We start from the raw sequence: 16,386 nt of genomic DNA, 5'->3' as shown, positions 1-16,386 counted from the left end.
AAGAGAGGGGTCTTTCTCCGTGATCACCCCCGCCTCTGCAACTCCCTCCCTAAAGAAATTAAAATGGCCCCACCGTCCTCTCCTTTAAGAAACTGTTAAAGACATATCTATGCATCTTAGCATATGGAGAGGAGGAGGACTAACATAACTGCCACCCCATAGAAGTTATGGTCTAAGTGAAACTAGAACAAGGAGTGAACATTTTCAGCAACTTGGTCACTTAAATTGGTCCAAGTATACACTCGCTCTGTGCAATAATGTTTTTACTGACTGACTGTCATGTTTAAATTTATTATTTTTTCTAATGTGGAACTTTTATTATAACGTGTATGTCATTGTCATTTTATACTTTTGATATTAATGAAGAAATTGTGGCCTTGAATGTTTGCTGTTTATATGTATGTTAATTGCCCTGAGTCCCTTTGGGAAGAGAGGGTGGTCTAGAAATAAAGTTATTATTATTGTTGTTATTATTATTATTATAGTAATGCATCCAAACAGACAACACATCTTGGCTTTTGGGTGTTCGGGAGAGAAAAATGCAAAGATGATTTAATTAATGAATCATGCTATAACCAATTTTTTAAAAAAATCCTCAAATGCATCTTTTGCAACTCCAAATCATGTTTTATAACAATTATTCCCAGCTTGATAAAGAGTTTCAAGTATTTTTCTTCTTTTTAATTCATATTTTTCTGTTGATAAAATTTTTAGGTTAGGCGTATTTTCAGATCTGCAATGCCCTTAATAAAAATTAAGTCCAGATTCGGTATGAACTTTCACTCAATGCAAATTTGTTTTCACTCACCTAAAGTGGCAGAGATGCTAAGGAATGCAGTTACTAAATTGTTAAAATACATAATGGGGCAATAGCCTAGTATGCATCATTGTATCCAATGTGCATCATGTATCTATTGCATATCAGGGACCATACTGCATATTTTGCAGGTTGCTTTGATTCCATAGCTCTTCATTCCTTTGCCATCACATGACAGCAGGCCTCTACTGGATCCAGACATTGCACAATCTTCACAATTATTTTTCCCATACACAGGCACAAGCACATCTCTGACAACACAAGAAGATTCCAGCCAATATCACATTAATCATAATCTATATGTCAGGATTCAATAGAGTAGGGAAAATTCATTTATGGAAAGCTTCTGAAGCAGAGAAGCTGCAGGTTTTGTTTGTCCTTGGAGCCTCATGTACAATTAGTTCTTATTTGACATTGCACAGTTTGGGGGATGAGAACTCAAAAGACATAAAATGGCATTCCAGGCTAAGAGATCTGAAGACTTTGATATGAAAATTTACTGTTAATCATCTTCCTCTTCCCTTTTTCCCCAGTAAGTGGCATTGGTTACAACAATCTGCTTTGTGGACCTTTGTCAGTCCAGTTTCACTGGTTTGCTGACCTCTGATCAATTACACGAGACAAATACTTTCAATTCAAATCTACCTATACCAAATCTACCATCCACTACACCAGTGGTTCCCAAACTTTGGTCCTCCAGTTGTTTTGGACTTTAATTCCCAGAAATCCCAGCCATTTTACCAGCTGTTAGGAATTGTGGGAGCTGAAGTCAAAATACCAAAGGTTGGGAACCACTGCACTAGAGTTACTTTCCTGATCTACAGCTCCTAGAATCCTCCTGCCATTGTGCCTGACATCAGAGAAATGAAAATGCCTCCAAACAGGTTTAGACCAACAACTTGAAAAAGTTACTCTTGGAATACAGTTCCTATCAGCCATGCTTATTGGGATTTCAGGGGCTGTGGTTTTAAAAAGTAACTTTTCCAAAAATCTGAATCCACGTTTCTTACCACTGATTGAGTGGAATACCAGAATATGCAAATTGAAGGCAGCTTTATAGTTTGGAGGAAGTTACTCCCTCACAGACTTATCCCTGCCAATTTTAGGTTAAATCCTAAACTATTTTTCAGACATGCTCCACTTCTATTAAAATAAAACAATTCTATGCCAACCATTCTAATCCTGCAACTCAGAATACAAAATCCAATTGAAATAGTGCATTAAGCTATCTATCAGTAAATATCTTTACATTTATCAGGAAGCAATCTGTAGTGAAATAAGATAAACTCTTTCAAAGTCTTCTAAGTTAAATTTAGAACACATCAGATTTCAACTCTCCATTTCCCTTGCTGTGTTAACAAAAAACAGCCAGCTGGCTTTCTTGTGGAACTTTTGTTTTTTTGTTATTGACATGTTTGTTTGTGTGTTTGTTTTTAACATAAAGCAATGCTCTTTATCCATTATTCCATGGATGTGGTCCAGCGTTTAACAGAAACAAACTATGCACTCATATATACAATAATCCTTAGGTGTGAGATGACTGAAGTTTTAGATCTGAACATTTTCAAATAAGAAACACATGTTTAAAATAAATTCTGCCTGTGGAGAGCTGCTGTTTGTGAACTCTAGTAGCTGCTGCACTTAAACATCCATGGTTAGGAGGAAAGCCACACTGGTGTAGATTTCAATTCTGCTTTTCCTATCACTCTGCTGCTAGAGGCCTGGCTAGAATTATGAACACAACTTGTTCATATTATAATGGGACAAACAACTCTCAGCACCATCCAAGGGCACCATTCAGTGAAAGAGATGGAAAGTCATCTACTTCCCTCACCAGATATACCTCTGCTGTCTTTCAGGCCACCTGAAACTTTTCCTCAAGAGCCTCTATCTCTCCAATTACCTTTCTTTTCAGTAAGCACAAAGAAATGTCTAAAAATATACATTTCTTTATCCCCATTCCCTTCATTATTGATGTTGGGTCTCTACTAGCATCACATTTCAGAATGTTTAAGGTTTTAAGATGAATTTCCCCCTCTTCCATCTTTCTTCCCACCAAATGGATCAAAATCCAGAATTTCAGAAACCCTGATGCATATTATTTATTATCTGGTATGTGAAAAATATATAATCAAACCTCTGTACTCAGAAAATAATACAACTGGATTTAAATCCTGGAAAACAGCATAAAATCTTAACTAAAAATGCTTGTGTACTCTGTACAGAATGAATTCAAAAAATCTAAATCTAAAACACTTTTGGACCCCAGCATTTCAGTTTACGAATACTCAACCTGTATAGATATAGATAAAGGATTTCAGCTATTAATATATAAATAAGTTACTAAACAAGGAAAAAGAAACCACAAAACATGGGGTGCATGCTTCCAAAAGAAATGGCAGCAGGTACAATGGTTTGGAGAAATATGAACTTTTAGAGCAGACAAGAATTTTGAAGAGTATAATATTGACAGCAATGTACCATTACCAAACACCAAATGCCAAAACAAATACAGAGAATCAGGGGTAAATCAATATGATATCTTTCAGTTATTTGGAGCTATGATACTCATCCGCCTCTAATTTCAATATTGGCATTTCCACAGTGAAATTCCACTGATTCCTACCCTTAAATGAGCAGTTGGTTATGTCATTTTGTGTACATTCTTCTGTGTGTATATTAGAATTCTCACACTATTCTAACTATGCATAATTGTTTTTTTCAACAAAAAAATAATAATACTCAAAAATGAGAGAAAGTTTGAGGATAACCTGAGGAGTACGAGCTGTTCATCCAGAAACTGAGTCTGTGGTGTATTTAGACTGTTCAGAGTACTGAACTTGTAAATGATTTTATCAAAACATAAGGCAAATCAAACCAATTCAGATAAATTTGTATCTGATCAAAATCAGCTATTTCAGTTGGGGTGGCACAGTTCAAAGAAATCTGGAAAAATTTGATAAAAAATAATTTGGACTTCCAGGTGCGGCAGCATGGCAGTTGGTGCTCAGAGAGCTCTCAAGCACCAGCCTCTCACAAAGACCGGGTTGGGCTGTTTTCCGCCCCCTCTCCTGGCGGATCGAGACCCAGGAGACAGCTAAACCTTAAAGGGTCCCCCACCGATGATCCAAAGAGATGCCCTCCCCCCTCAAGAAGGTCAGCCGAGAGATCCAGACTGAGGACTCATAGGCAGCAGGTCACAAAGGGGAGAATGGACAGGTAACTGTCCTAGAGCAGCAGCTTAACCTCACTTTCAAAGACCACGAAGGAACTGAAGAAACCAAGAACCTTGAGTATCAAATGAAGGAATCTTTGTTACCTCCAGGATGGATTATTGCAATGCACTCTACGTGGGACTGCCCTTGAAGACGGCCCGGAAACTACAACTAGTCCAACAATCAGCAGCCAGTTTGCTAACCGGAGCAACTTACAGGGAGCGATCAACTCCCCTGTTTACGGAGCTCCCTTGGCTGCTGGTCACTTTCCAGTCCCAATTCTAGGTTCAGGTAATCACCTACAAAGCCCTGTATGGTTCGGGGCCCATCTACCTTCGTGACTGCCTTTCCCCTATGAGCCTGCACGATCTCTTAGATCTTCATGGGAGGCCCTCCTCTTGTTCCCATCACTATCGCAGGCTAGGGAACTCTGTCTGTATCAAACAGCTGAAGACATGGCTCTGCCAGCGTGCGTTTGAATAACCACCAACTTGATAGACCCCTATCACTGATACATTACTTCCAAGCACTTTATTTCCTTCCTATTTATCCTACCCCACATTATCCCAGCCAACTCTCTGACACTTGTCCATGCACTTTATCAAAAGCCCTTGAAATTGTGTATTTTCTTATGCTAGACCCCATTTTATCCATAGTGGTTGATGTTTGTATCATTACCTCATTTTGCTTGGTCATTTGATGTTTTATTGTATGTTATGTTTTAACCGATTATTTTGCTTGATTGTTGTAGGCTCTTCTACAAAGGGAGTCTTTCTGGACCTTTAAATTAAACTCTGTATTCCCCAAAGGACTGAATGATAGGATTGATTTCACCTGTTATCTTTAGTGAATTGAGTATTTCAGTTCACCATGCAAGCCATAGGGCACTTGCAACTTGAGAAAAAACACAGAGCCCTGCAAGAGTAACGACGTGTAAGTCAATTGTAATTTTGTAAACTCTTTTATGTGCTAGATTAAGAATTGGAAAACATATGGGGTGTTTATAAATATCTATTTTGGTATACCATCATAGTTACTATTAGTATGTACCTATGTTTATGTTTAGAAATTGACTACATTGAAAAGCCTTGAACTGAAGCAGGACCAAGCAAGTAATTAAGATTAAAGAGACAGCAATAAATCCACAACATACCGCAGAAGATTCTGAGAATCTCAGTAAGAAGAAAAATACCATACATCAAAAGACTATTTAAGACCTTACATAAATAACAACAACCTGAAGAAGGACTTCCCGAAACGAGGCAGTGTACTCGGGATTACTTGTTGTTGCATAGTTTTATTCTACATACACACAACAGCTGTGGACTGTTTTCCGTTGAGTTTGATGTATGCTTTACTTTATATGTTACTCAATAAGGTTGTATAATTGTATATATACCATAATTGTGGACTGTTTTCAGTTGGAGGTTTATGTGTGTTTTGCTTTATATGTTTCACAATAAGTTAGTACCCGGTTGGGACTGTAAAGAAAATAGTCTATATACTAGCATACCACAATACACACGCTAAAACCTACACGAGAGTATATACATTTAAGTTGTTGTTTTTCATATATATATATATATATATATATATACCATTCTTATAGCATTGATTTAGTGGCATTCCAAGATACCCACATTTGTCATAGACACATAGCGCATTTAACCCAAAAAAACATAGGCAAACAATTTGTCTCCTCGTCAATTAAAAAAAGAGAGGTGTTGTACTGAATATAAATCCCAAATTAAGACCTGAATTAGCCTTTAAAGACGATGATAGCAGGATGGTTGGGGCCAAAGTAAAGGTGGTAAACCAGGCATTACTAATCTGTAATATCTATGCTCCAAACAGCACTAAAACAGCTTTTATTTTAAAAAAACTAAAATGAAAAATAACAACACATTTTGATGAATTAATTATTATGGGGGATTTTAATAGACAAAAATGAAAATCCAATGATACAAAAGGAAGTACAAAGAGCAAACTACCATTAAACTTTCTGAAAGTCCTACAGGACTGGGACCTAAAAGATGCTTGGAGGACACATCATTTAAAAGAGAGGGATTATACCTTCTTTTCAAATCGGCATAGGTCTTGGTCTAGGATAGACATGGTGTGGATGACATCACTGATCCCAAAAGTGGCAAAAATAAAAATACTCCCCAGAAATAATTTGGACTACTGCCCATTAGAATTCATTATTAACAAAACATATAAAATTTCAAATTGGAGACTAAATGGGAATTTGTTAAAAATGGACATTAAGACATTAAGACAAATTTTGAAAGAATACTTTGCCCTGAATGACTCCACTGAAATACCAACCCAAATTATTTGGGACGACAGCAAAGCAGTTATGCATGACCACTTTATTCAGAAAAAAGCACACAAAAAATAAACTTAAAAAAATATGGCAATGAATAAAATAAACAAAGGAATCAGAGTAGGGGTGAGAAAACTAAAAGAGGAGACAAATAATTAAAAAAATGAAACAAGAATTAGAGATTTTGGAAAAACAAAAGATGTATCTGGTGATGGAAGAAATGGCGAAACAACTAAGATTTATAAAACAACAACATTTTCAAAATGCAAATAAACCAGGTAGATAGTTAGCCTGGAGAATTAGGAAAAAAACAGGCCCAATTCATAACTGAAATAGTTTCCAAAGGAAAGATTATACCACTGAACAAGAAGTAGCAAATCAATTCAATAAATTTTATAGTAAGCTCTATATTAGAGACCAGATTAGATTAGAAGATATCTCCAAATTTCTAGGCAATCAAAAATTGCCAAAAATAACAGAACAACAAAGAGAGCTATTGAAGGCACCAGACTCAGATGGCCTAAGTGGATTATACTATAAGGTATTCATAGACAAAAAGACCCCACACCTATTTAAAAAAATGAACATGATATTAGACAATCAGGAGGTACCGGATTCATGGCGATTTGCCACAATAACTATACTCCATTAAGATGGTCAGGACCCCTCAAACATAAAAAATTATAGACCCATATCCTTATTGAATTCAGATTATAACATTTTCACAAGTATACTAGCCGAAAGAATGAAGGACGTCTTAAAGGAATTGATAAAGGAAGAGCAAACATGGTTTCTACCCATAAGACAACTGAAAGATAATGTTAGGGAAATTATAAATATATTAGAACACTATGAAATAAACAATAAAGAAGAACTGGAACTCAGAGAATGAACTCCCCATCCCTATGATAGACCTTATATTGGCTGCCATTTCCTCATCTACCGCACTTTATCTTGCCCTAACAGTTTGTTTACAATCACAGGGTCCACCCTCCCAAGGTGCTTTCTAATTGATGGTTGTATTCAATCAACTACCTCATGTTATAACATTCACTCGATGCACTTTGCCCAGTTCGTTTTTATCCTTTTTATTTTGGGTACCAAATCTATGTTTTAATATGTTTTAATATGTTTTAATATGATTATTATTTTATAAGTTTAGAGTGTTGAATTTTAATAGCTATGAATTGTTGTTTTATCTGGGCTTGGCCCCTTGTAAGCCACCCTGAGTCCCTTCAGGGAGATGGAGGTGGGGAATAAAAATAAAGTATTATTATTATTATTATTATTATTATTATTATTATTATTATTATTATTATTGACAGTTGATATGGAAAAAGCCTTTGATAATCTGAATTGGGATTTCTTCAAATTATTGATTAAGGAATTAGATGTGGGATTTAAATTTATTAATGCAATTGATAGGATTTATGATAAACAAGAAACAAAAATCAAAGTAAACACATTGGAATCCAAAAACTTTAAAATATCTAAGGGAACTAGACAAGGCTGCCCGCGCTCACCTCTATTATTCATCTTCGCAACAGAAATATTACTTAACAACATAAGAAAGGACCCCCAATTAAAAGGAATGAAAATTTAAAAAGAAAATTATAGAATTAGAGCTTTTGCTGATAACATGGTATGTATAATAGAAGATCCAATAAAAAACAATAAGGTACTGGCTAGATACAATTAAAGAATTTGAGAAAAATTCCGGACTTAAAATAAACAGAAAAAACGTGTTATTAATGAAAAATATGACAAAGAAAAGACAAGATGAACTGGCAGAATCAACAGGTATCCAAATTAAGGGGGGGGGGGAGCAGATACTTAGGAATAACACTAACAGCAAAAAAAACCCTCCCAATTGTTAGAAAACAACTATGACACCAAGTGGAAAGAAATAAAGAAAGAATTAGATAACTGGAAATACTTAAAGATGTCCCTTAAAGAATTGTGGCAATTAAAATGTCTATATTGCAAAAATGTTATTCCTTTTTCAAACCCTAATAAGGAACACGCAAAGATTAAAAAGTTGGAACAAGGATTTGACTAAATTCATATGGGTGGACAAGAAACCCAGAATCAAAAAAATTCACTTGATAGATGAAAAAAAAAGAGCAAACTAGGTCTTCCAGATCTGCAATTATACCATGATGCATGCTGCCTATCATGGATTAAAGATTGGACGACACTTCAAAAGACAAAAATATTAACAATAGAGGGGGGAAACTTAAGAACAGGGTGGCATGCCTATATTTGGTATGGTAAAAAAATAGTTGAAAAAATTTCGGGAATCATTTTATTTGTTCGTCTTTAATAAAAGTGTGGGAAAGATACAAGGGGAAACTATACTCAAAAACACCATTATGGATTTCCCCCTTAGAAGCATGTCAAATAAGAGAAGTAGGTGGGGAAATATGGCCAAGATGCAAAGATATCTTAATAAAAGAAAATGGGATTTATGATCTCAAAAAACAGGAAGTAATAAGTCAAAATTTAAAAACATTGGGTGGTTTCAATATATGCAACTGAAATAATATTTCAATATAGTCAAAAAGTTAGGCTTTGGAAATAAAGAAACATTTTGAGATAAAATAATGCAATTGGAAAATAAAATTATAACAAAAATTTTAAGAGACTATTAGAATGGTCTACAGAGACAGAGCTAATAAAAGACTGCATGGTGAAATGGGCAGAAAACATAGGGAAGCCAATAAAATTAGAAGAATGGGAAAAAGCAAGGAATTACAAATTAAAATTCACCTATGCTGTCGACATGAAAGAGAATTGGATCAAAATGTTTTATAGATAGTATTTGACCCCACCCGCCCACACCAAATTATCAAATTACTATAAAAATATGTCGAATAAATGTTGGAAGTGTGGGGAACAAGAAGGGACTTTTTTCCACAGTTGACAGATAGTAGCAGAACCAAGGCATTTTGGAAAGAAATACATAAAATGTTACAAATTAAAATTAAAATGGAGCTAAATATTTCCTTTTAGAAATGATAGATATAGAAAGAGACAAGAACAAGGAAATATTGTATAATTATTTGGTAATTGCTGCAAGGATGATTTATGCCAAACATTGAAGAGACAAAGAAGTGCCAGAGATAAACTCTTGGATTAATAAAATCCTTGAGATCATGAATATGGACAGACTGACATATTTACTAGTAAATAACCAAGTCAGACTAAGAAAACAAATGGACTGGGAACTGATCAAAAGCTATTTAAAAGAAGCCAAATTAAAAATATTGATTTGATATTAAAAGGGTAAAAGGTCGAGGAATACTGCTCCAGACTGAGAAATAATGAAGGATTGTGACACCTGTGATGGACTAGAGAGAAGAGACAATGTCGAACTGAATGCTACTAAATACACCATACAATAGATGAAAGTTACTTACCTTATGTTATTTTATTCCTTCCCTTTTTTTTCTTTTCTAATCACTCATTACCCCCTTTTTGTTTATGTTTATGTTTATTACAATGTTGGTGAAAGCACTTAACAAAAATAATAAATAAATATATAGGACAATGTATTTCTATCTTGGCTATATACAGTATATAAGGAAGACACCAAGTTGTGATGCAGAGAAGAAGGAAGGGCATTGAAATTTGCTCAAAGGGATATCTAACACACAAAAGAGGGCAAGAATCTCATCATTTCTATATGCTGATTTTAATTGTTTTAAAATTTTATTATTCATTTTTTAAAACTGACTTTCTGGAAATGGCCCTGTTCCCACTTTGGGAAAAAGGCATTATACAAATGAAATAAGTAATAAATAAATAAAAACCAGCACTTTCCCATCTTGTTATTGCTTATTGAAGAGATTATGTAGCTAAATATTTCCTATACTGCTTCATTTATTTGCTGAATTTAGCACGGAGTAACAAGTTATTGAAAGAGTTGTGCTGGAGGTGGAGCTAAGATGGCGACGGGACGGACCTGCCGAGTCCTCACTCGGTAAGTCACCGTTTCTGGCGATTGGGTAGAGCGTTCTGCTCTCCTCCCCCTGAGGATTGAATCAGGGGGGGACGCAAGCCTCCCCGGTGGCGTCCAAGGACCCGTTGTTTACCTCTTTCTGGAGAGGAAACGGAGTGTCCGCGAGAAAGCTGCGGAGGGCGTGGATTGCCAGTCGGGAAGCGGAGGGAAACCTCCACATATACCGTCAGCCCGGCTCATTTTAAAGTAAAAAGAATAGAGAACCTTGGAAAAGCCTAAAAGCACAAAGGGGATCAAGGTCTCCGGAAGAAAAACTTTTTTATCGACTGGCAAGAAGCTGGTTGGGGATTTGAAAAACTATTTGGATAAAAGGTCCACTAGGGCCAATGCGGAACGCAATATCTGACTCCTATCTGCGAAACGGGTCAAATTGGGACGCTAGAGTAAAGTAACAAGTGGAACAACTTAGAGAAGTGTTAAAAGCCCCCCAAGGAACTGTATTTACAACAACAGGCGGTTGGGTAGAGCGAGTGACTCCCCTCTCCCCGGGAAACAACCGGGGGGAACGCAAGCCTCCGCGGAAGCTGCGGAGGGCGCGGACCGCAAAAGAATCAAGGATTAAGAATTAAAGATCTACAAGGCATTATAAACAAAGACAATAAAAATCTGAGGCTGAACCGGAAATGGAGATTAACTGAATAAATAAATAAATAAATCGAGAATCCACCGACCCTGAACACCATACTGTTACGGCTACAGCCTCTCCTACTCTGCAAACAATCCTCATCCCTGTGACATACAGGAAGAGGAGGATATCTATCCTGGCCAGAAACTGCCACAAGACGCTGCCAGGAGAAGGGCGGAAGAGATTCAGGAGTAAAGAAGAGCGAAAGCGCAGAAAGCCCTGCTGAGCAAATTAGTGAAACTTTAATTCCTGAGACCTACCGGGACTGAAGGACATGACAGGAGCTTATTTGGGAGAGTAGGGGATTCGTTAGGAAACGGACACCCCCTGTACTGAAAAGAATCAGGAACTTACAAGGAAACTAAACATAAGGAATACTGGACTTTAATCTTAGAGACAGGACTCGACGAAGGAATCTGGGAGAAGTAACGCTATTCAGGACTCTACCGAGTTCCCGGATGGATAGCAGAGGACGCAGAAGAAGAGGAAGAAGAAGGGAAGAAGGGAAGAAGGGAAGAAGAGAGGACAATAAATTAAGACGGGCAGTAACGGACAGAGCAGAAGAATAGAGTGGAGAAGTATTAAAGATAAGTATTGGAAAGGCCTACAATAAGGAGGGACTTATTCGCAATTTAACCAGAAGGGAGTAAGGGTCTAGAAACCTTCATAAGGAGTTGAAAGGTAGGAGGGAAAGTGGTCGATATTGGAACAATACTCAAAAATTTAAAAGCACTGGTCACTTAAAATTAGTGAAAAAGACAATTATTTTGAAGCAAGAAATTAAAATGCTAGAAATGCTGGCCGGTCCCAGAACAAAGATGGAAAAAGATTTAAAAGACAACAAAGGAATGGCAAGAAGACCCTCCCAATCGGAAGAAATTTCGATGAAAGACATTCTGAAGGAAATACAGAAACTAGCCGAGAAAAATGATAGTTACCAAAAAGAACTGGAGTTCCAATTAAGGTTTAGAAATATCAAAGAAGACACAAACGAGGACATTAGACAAATTATAGTAAAATTATTGGCCGAATTTCTACAACGCCCAGAACCGGAGATGGAACATGAAATGGACAGAATTTACAGAATTCATACAAACTATTCCAAAAGAAACCAAGTACCGAGTGACGTAATAGTACATCTGGTGAAAAAAAGGACAAGAGATGAAATACTGACCCACAATAGTCGCCGCCCATTAATCTTCAAAGGAACTAAAATTGCAATTTTGAAAGAATTTCCTTTATCTATCCTGAATAGAAGAAGAAAATACTTCTTTTTAACGGACGAGCTCAAAAAACAGAAAATTAGATTCCGATGGGAGAAAACGGAGGGGATCATGGTTACTTACAAAAATGTAAAATATTGGCTCACTTCGGAGGACAAAGCAAGGGACTTTTTTAGAAAAATGAAAAAATCCAAATAAAGAAAGTACAGACCATCAGCCGACAAGTGAAGGGAACTCTACATTAACCACCATCCAGTTTAAAACTGATAGCTTAGGAGCTGCTTCCAAATCACCCCCATTGAAAGGTACTAAAACAAAAAGAGCAAGATTTCACTCCCCCGAAGATCAGACTGCAAAGGAAGATTCAGACCCTATGGACTTGGACTACATTGAAGAAGATGTGAGAGAAAAATTACCCACAGAAAATGACAAAAATGAGGTGTGAGATAAATCGGCAAACAAAATGTTATATGAATAATGTGAATGGTATTAACGCACCAAATAAAAGGAGAGCACTGATGAAAACGATTAGCAAAGGAAAATATGATATTGTGGCTCTTCAGGAAACACATATATCACAAAAGCACGTCGCTCACCTAACAAACACAAAGCTGGGAAGGGAATTTTATTCCGTAGATTTTAAAAAAAAGAGAGGGGTGGTAACATACATAAATGACAACATTCCAGCAGAGTTGAAATTCAAAGACACAGAAGGAAGGTATGTGGGGGTAGAAATTAAAATCAGGGAACAAAAAATTTTGGTTTGTAACATCTACGCTCCCAACGGGCCCAAAACGCTATTTACAAAAGCTCTGAAAGAGCAAATTGCAAAAACGCAGGTGGAACATATAATGATTTTTGGAGATTTCAATGGGGTACTGGATACACATTTGGATAAATCGGCAATGGGAAAAAGAAATAGAAAGAATGACAAAGGATCCCTCCCAAAAAATATGATAATAATGAAGGAGGAACTTGCGTTACAAGATGTCTGGCGTTTTTTCTTCCCAACAGAACGGGATTACACATTTTATTCACACAGGCATAACATGTGGTCGAGAATCAACATGGCTTGGGTCTCCAACACAATAATTACAAACATATCTGAAATAAAGATTTTACCAAGAGATAGATCAGATCATGCCCCGATAGAAGTAACCTTCAAGTATAAACCTAAACAGCCGAAATGGAGAATGGATGATAATTTAATCAAATCTGAAAAAGATATTACTAGATACAAAGAACTTACAAAAGAATATTTTAAATTAAATGCCCTACCGGAAACCAAAATTCAAGTGGTGTGGGACGCCTATAAGGCAGTAACAAGAGGCTGGCTAATCCAACAAAAAGCATACAAGAACAAACTAAAATTCCGAAGAATTAAAGAAATAGAGAGGGGAATTGACCTAAACGAGAAACAATTGAAAACTTTTCCTAATGATAATAACGCAATGCAAGAACTCAAAACACTTAAGAAAGAAAAGGATCGTATGGAGATGGAAGAAACGGCTAAGAAACTAAAATTTATTAGACAAAACAATTTCGAGAATGCTAACAAACCAGGAGTGTGGCTGGCCAGGCTTGTGAGAAAGAAAAGACAACACCAACAAATAATAAAAATTAAAAAAGATGACAGAGTCCTGCTATCTGATAATAACATCATAGAGGAATTCCACAAATTTTACACCCAGCTATACAAAGTAGAAGACATAGATCCATCTAAAATAGCTGACTACCTGGGGAAGCAAAAATTAGAAAAGATATCGGAATCTCAACGGGAATTTCTGAATAAAGAAATATCAGAAGAGGAAATAAGAAAAACAATCAATGCGATGAAATCCAATAAAGCACCGGGGCCGGACAGGTTCCCGGCAAGCTTTTACAAAACTTTCCAGGATGATATAATTAAGTATCTAAAGATTCTTATGAACCAAATTTTGCAAGGGCAGGACGTCCCGGACTCATGGAAAACAGCGGATATAATTAATATACCAAAAGAAAACACCGATGCTATAAATAAAATATATGAGAATCAAACTGCAAGGCTATTAATTAATGGTAGATCCTCAGCAGAACTTAAGATCGAGAAGGGCACCCATCAAGGGTGCCCGTTATCACCGCTTATTTTCATTTTTTCGTTAGAGATCCTACTAAGAAATATAAACCAAGATAAGGAGATTCGGGGATTACGTATTAATCAAAACGACTTTAAAGTGAGAGCCTTCGCCGACGATGTAATTTGCATTGTTGAGGAGCCAAGAAAGAATCTGGAAAAATGGATAAATAAAATAGAAGAATTTGGAAAACTAGCAGGGTTCCACCTTAATAAAAAGAAAACTAAAATGCTTACTAAGAATATTACTAAAAAGAACCAAGAAATGTTACAGCAGTCTTCTGGCATCGAGGTGGCAACCAAAATTAAATACCTGGGAATTTGGTTGACAAAGAAAAATGCACAACTTCTAGAAAACAACTACTTCCAAAAGTGGAAAGAAATAAGTAAGGATTCAAAGAAGTGGACAAACTTAAAGATCTCTCTTCTAGGCAGAGTTGCACTAATTAAGATGAACATATTACCCAAGATGCTCTACCTATTCCAGAATCTCCTGATTATCCGAAATGTTAAAATATTCAATAAATGGAATAAGGAGATCGCTAAATTTATATGGAAAGGCAAAAAGCCTAGAATCAAATACTTAATAATGACGGACACTAAGAATAGAGGAGGATTTGGTCTTCCAAATCTTATACTTTATTTCAAAGCATCTGCCTTGACGTGGGTGCTGGAATGGGCGACACTAAAAGATGTAAAATTATTAGATCTGGAAGGATTCGATTTACGACGAGGCTGGCACACCTACATCGGTTACGGGAAGAGCCTAATAGAGAAAAACTTTGGGAATCACTTCATGCGGTCCCCCCTTATTAAAGTCTGGGAAAAGTATAAAAAATTCTGGTACGGGTAAATTCCAATGTGGGTCTCTCCCCTGGAAGCAACTCAAAGGAAAATCTTAGGCGGGAAGAACTGGCCTAGATATAAGGAATTACTGATTAAAACCAATGATGGATTTCAACTGAAAAGCCAGACAGAATTGAAGAAGAGGTACAGTAACCTAACTTGGTTTCAATACGCCCAAATTAAAGAAGCTTACACAAGAGATATACAAATCGGATTCAATGATAATGAAACTACTTGGGATAAACTACTCAAGAATGAGAAAAAAGGTATAACCAAACTATACACCAAGCTACTGGAATGGTCTACGGAAATAGAAGGGATTAAAAACTGTATGGTGAGATGGGCCCAAAATTTAGGTAGACCAATCAGATTAAACGAATGGGAACAGATGTGGAACAAAAAACAAAATTACACGTATGCATTAGACTTAAAAGAAAATTGGTTGAAAATGTTCCACAGATGGCACATCACACCGGAAAAACTAGGGCTGATGTACAAAAATGTACAAAATAATTGTTGGAAATGTAAGACCCAGGTGGGTTCTTACTATCACGTATGGTGGACATGCGAGGAATCTCAAAAATTTTGGAAAATAATACACTCGGAAACACAAAAAATACTGAAAAAGACCTTTCCTCTGAAACCTGAATATTTCCTGTTAGGGATTATGGATGAAGACACAGACTTCAATCGCAATGAAGACATACTATTTACCTATATGGTTACAGCTGCTAGAATATCATTTGCAAAAGTATGGAAAATGCAGTATACTCCTGATAGGGAACAATGGCTTGATAAGCTAGAAGACATATACGATATGGACACATTAACATTTCTACTGAGACAGCATAAAGGTAAACCCATAAGACAAACGGACTGGAAATTATACGAGGAATACAAGAAAAAGAGACAGAAATAAACAGCATTTGAAAAACACAGTGGAGAAAAAACTCTGTTCTGAACAAAACCACCCAGATTGGAAGGACTAAGAATACGGACTAACATTGATATAAAACTGGATCGATGAAAATGGAAGATCTATAACTTTTCCCCCTCCCCTCCCCTTCCACCCCTTCTCCCCCCCCTTTTTTTTCTTTTTTCATAGAAATTCCCACTATTTCCTGTATACCCCCCCCCTTCCCCCACTTGGTGTGAATCTATGTTTTTATTTGTATTCATGAAAAAACTGTTCAATAAAAA

The 16,386-nt window shown here is 36.4% G+C and overlaps 2 long non-coding RNA genes across 2 annotated transcripts in view; one reads left to right on the top strand and one right to left on the bottom strand.

Moving 5' to 3' along the window:
- LOC134296299 (uncharacterized) overlaps positions 1-16,386 on the bottom strand; it is an 85,803-nt gene that overhangs the window by 47,965 nt on the left and 21,452 nt on the right. The gene's annotated exons all lie outside the window — the stretch shown is intronic.
- LOC134296298 (uncharacterized) lies at positions 3,930-5,436 on the top strand. Its single transcript, XR_010002989.1, has 2 exons — positions 3,930-4,965; positions 5,099-5,436. It is a non-coding gene; the product is annotated as an uncharacterized LOC134296298 (long non-coding RNA).

Source organism: Anolis carolinensis, chromosome 2 (assembly GCF_035594765.1).
Source record: "Anolis carolinensis isolate JA03-04 chromosome 2, rAnoCar3.1.pri, whole genome shotgun sequence".
NCBI lineage: Eukaryota > Metazoa > Chordata > Lepidosauria > Squamata > Dactyloidae > Anolis > Anolis carolinensis.
This window is presented reverse-complemented; position numbering and strand designations above follow the sequence as displayed.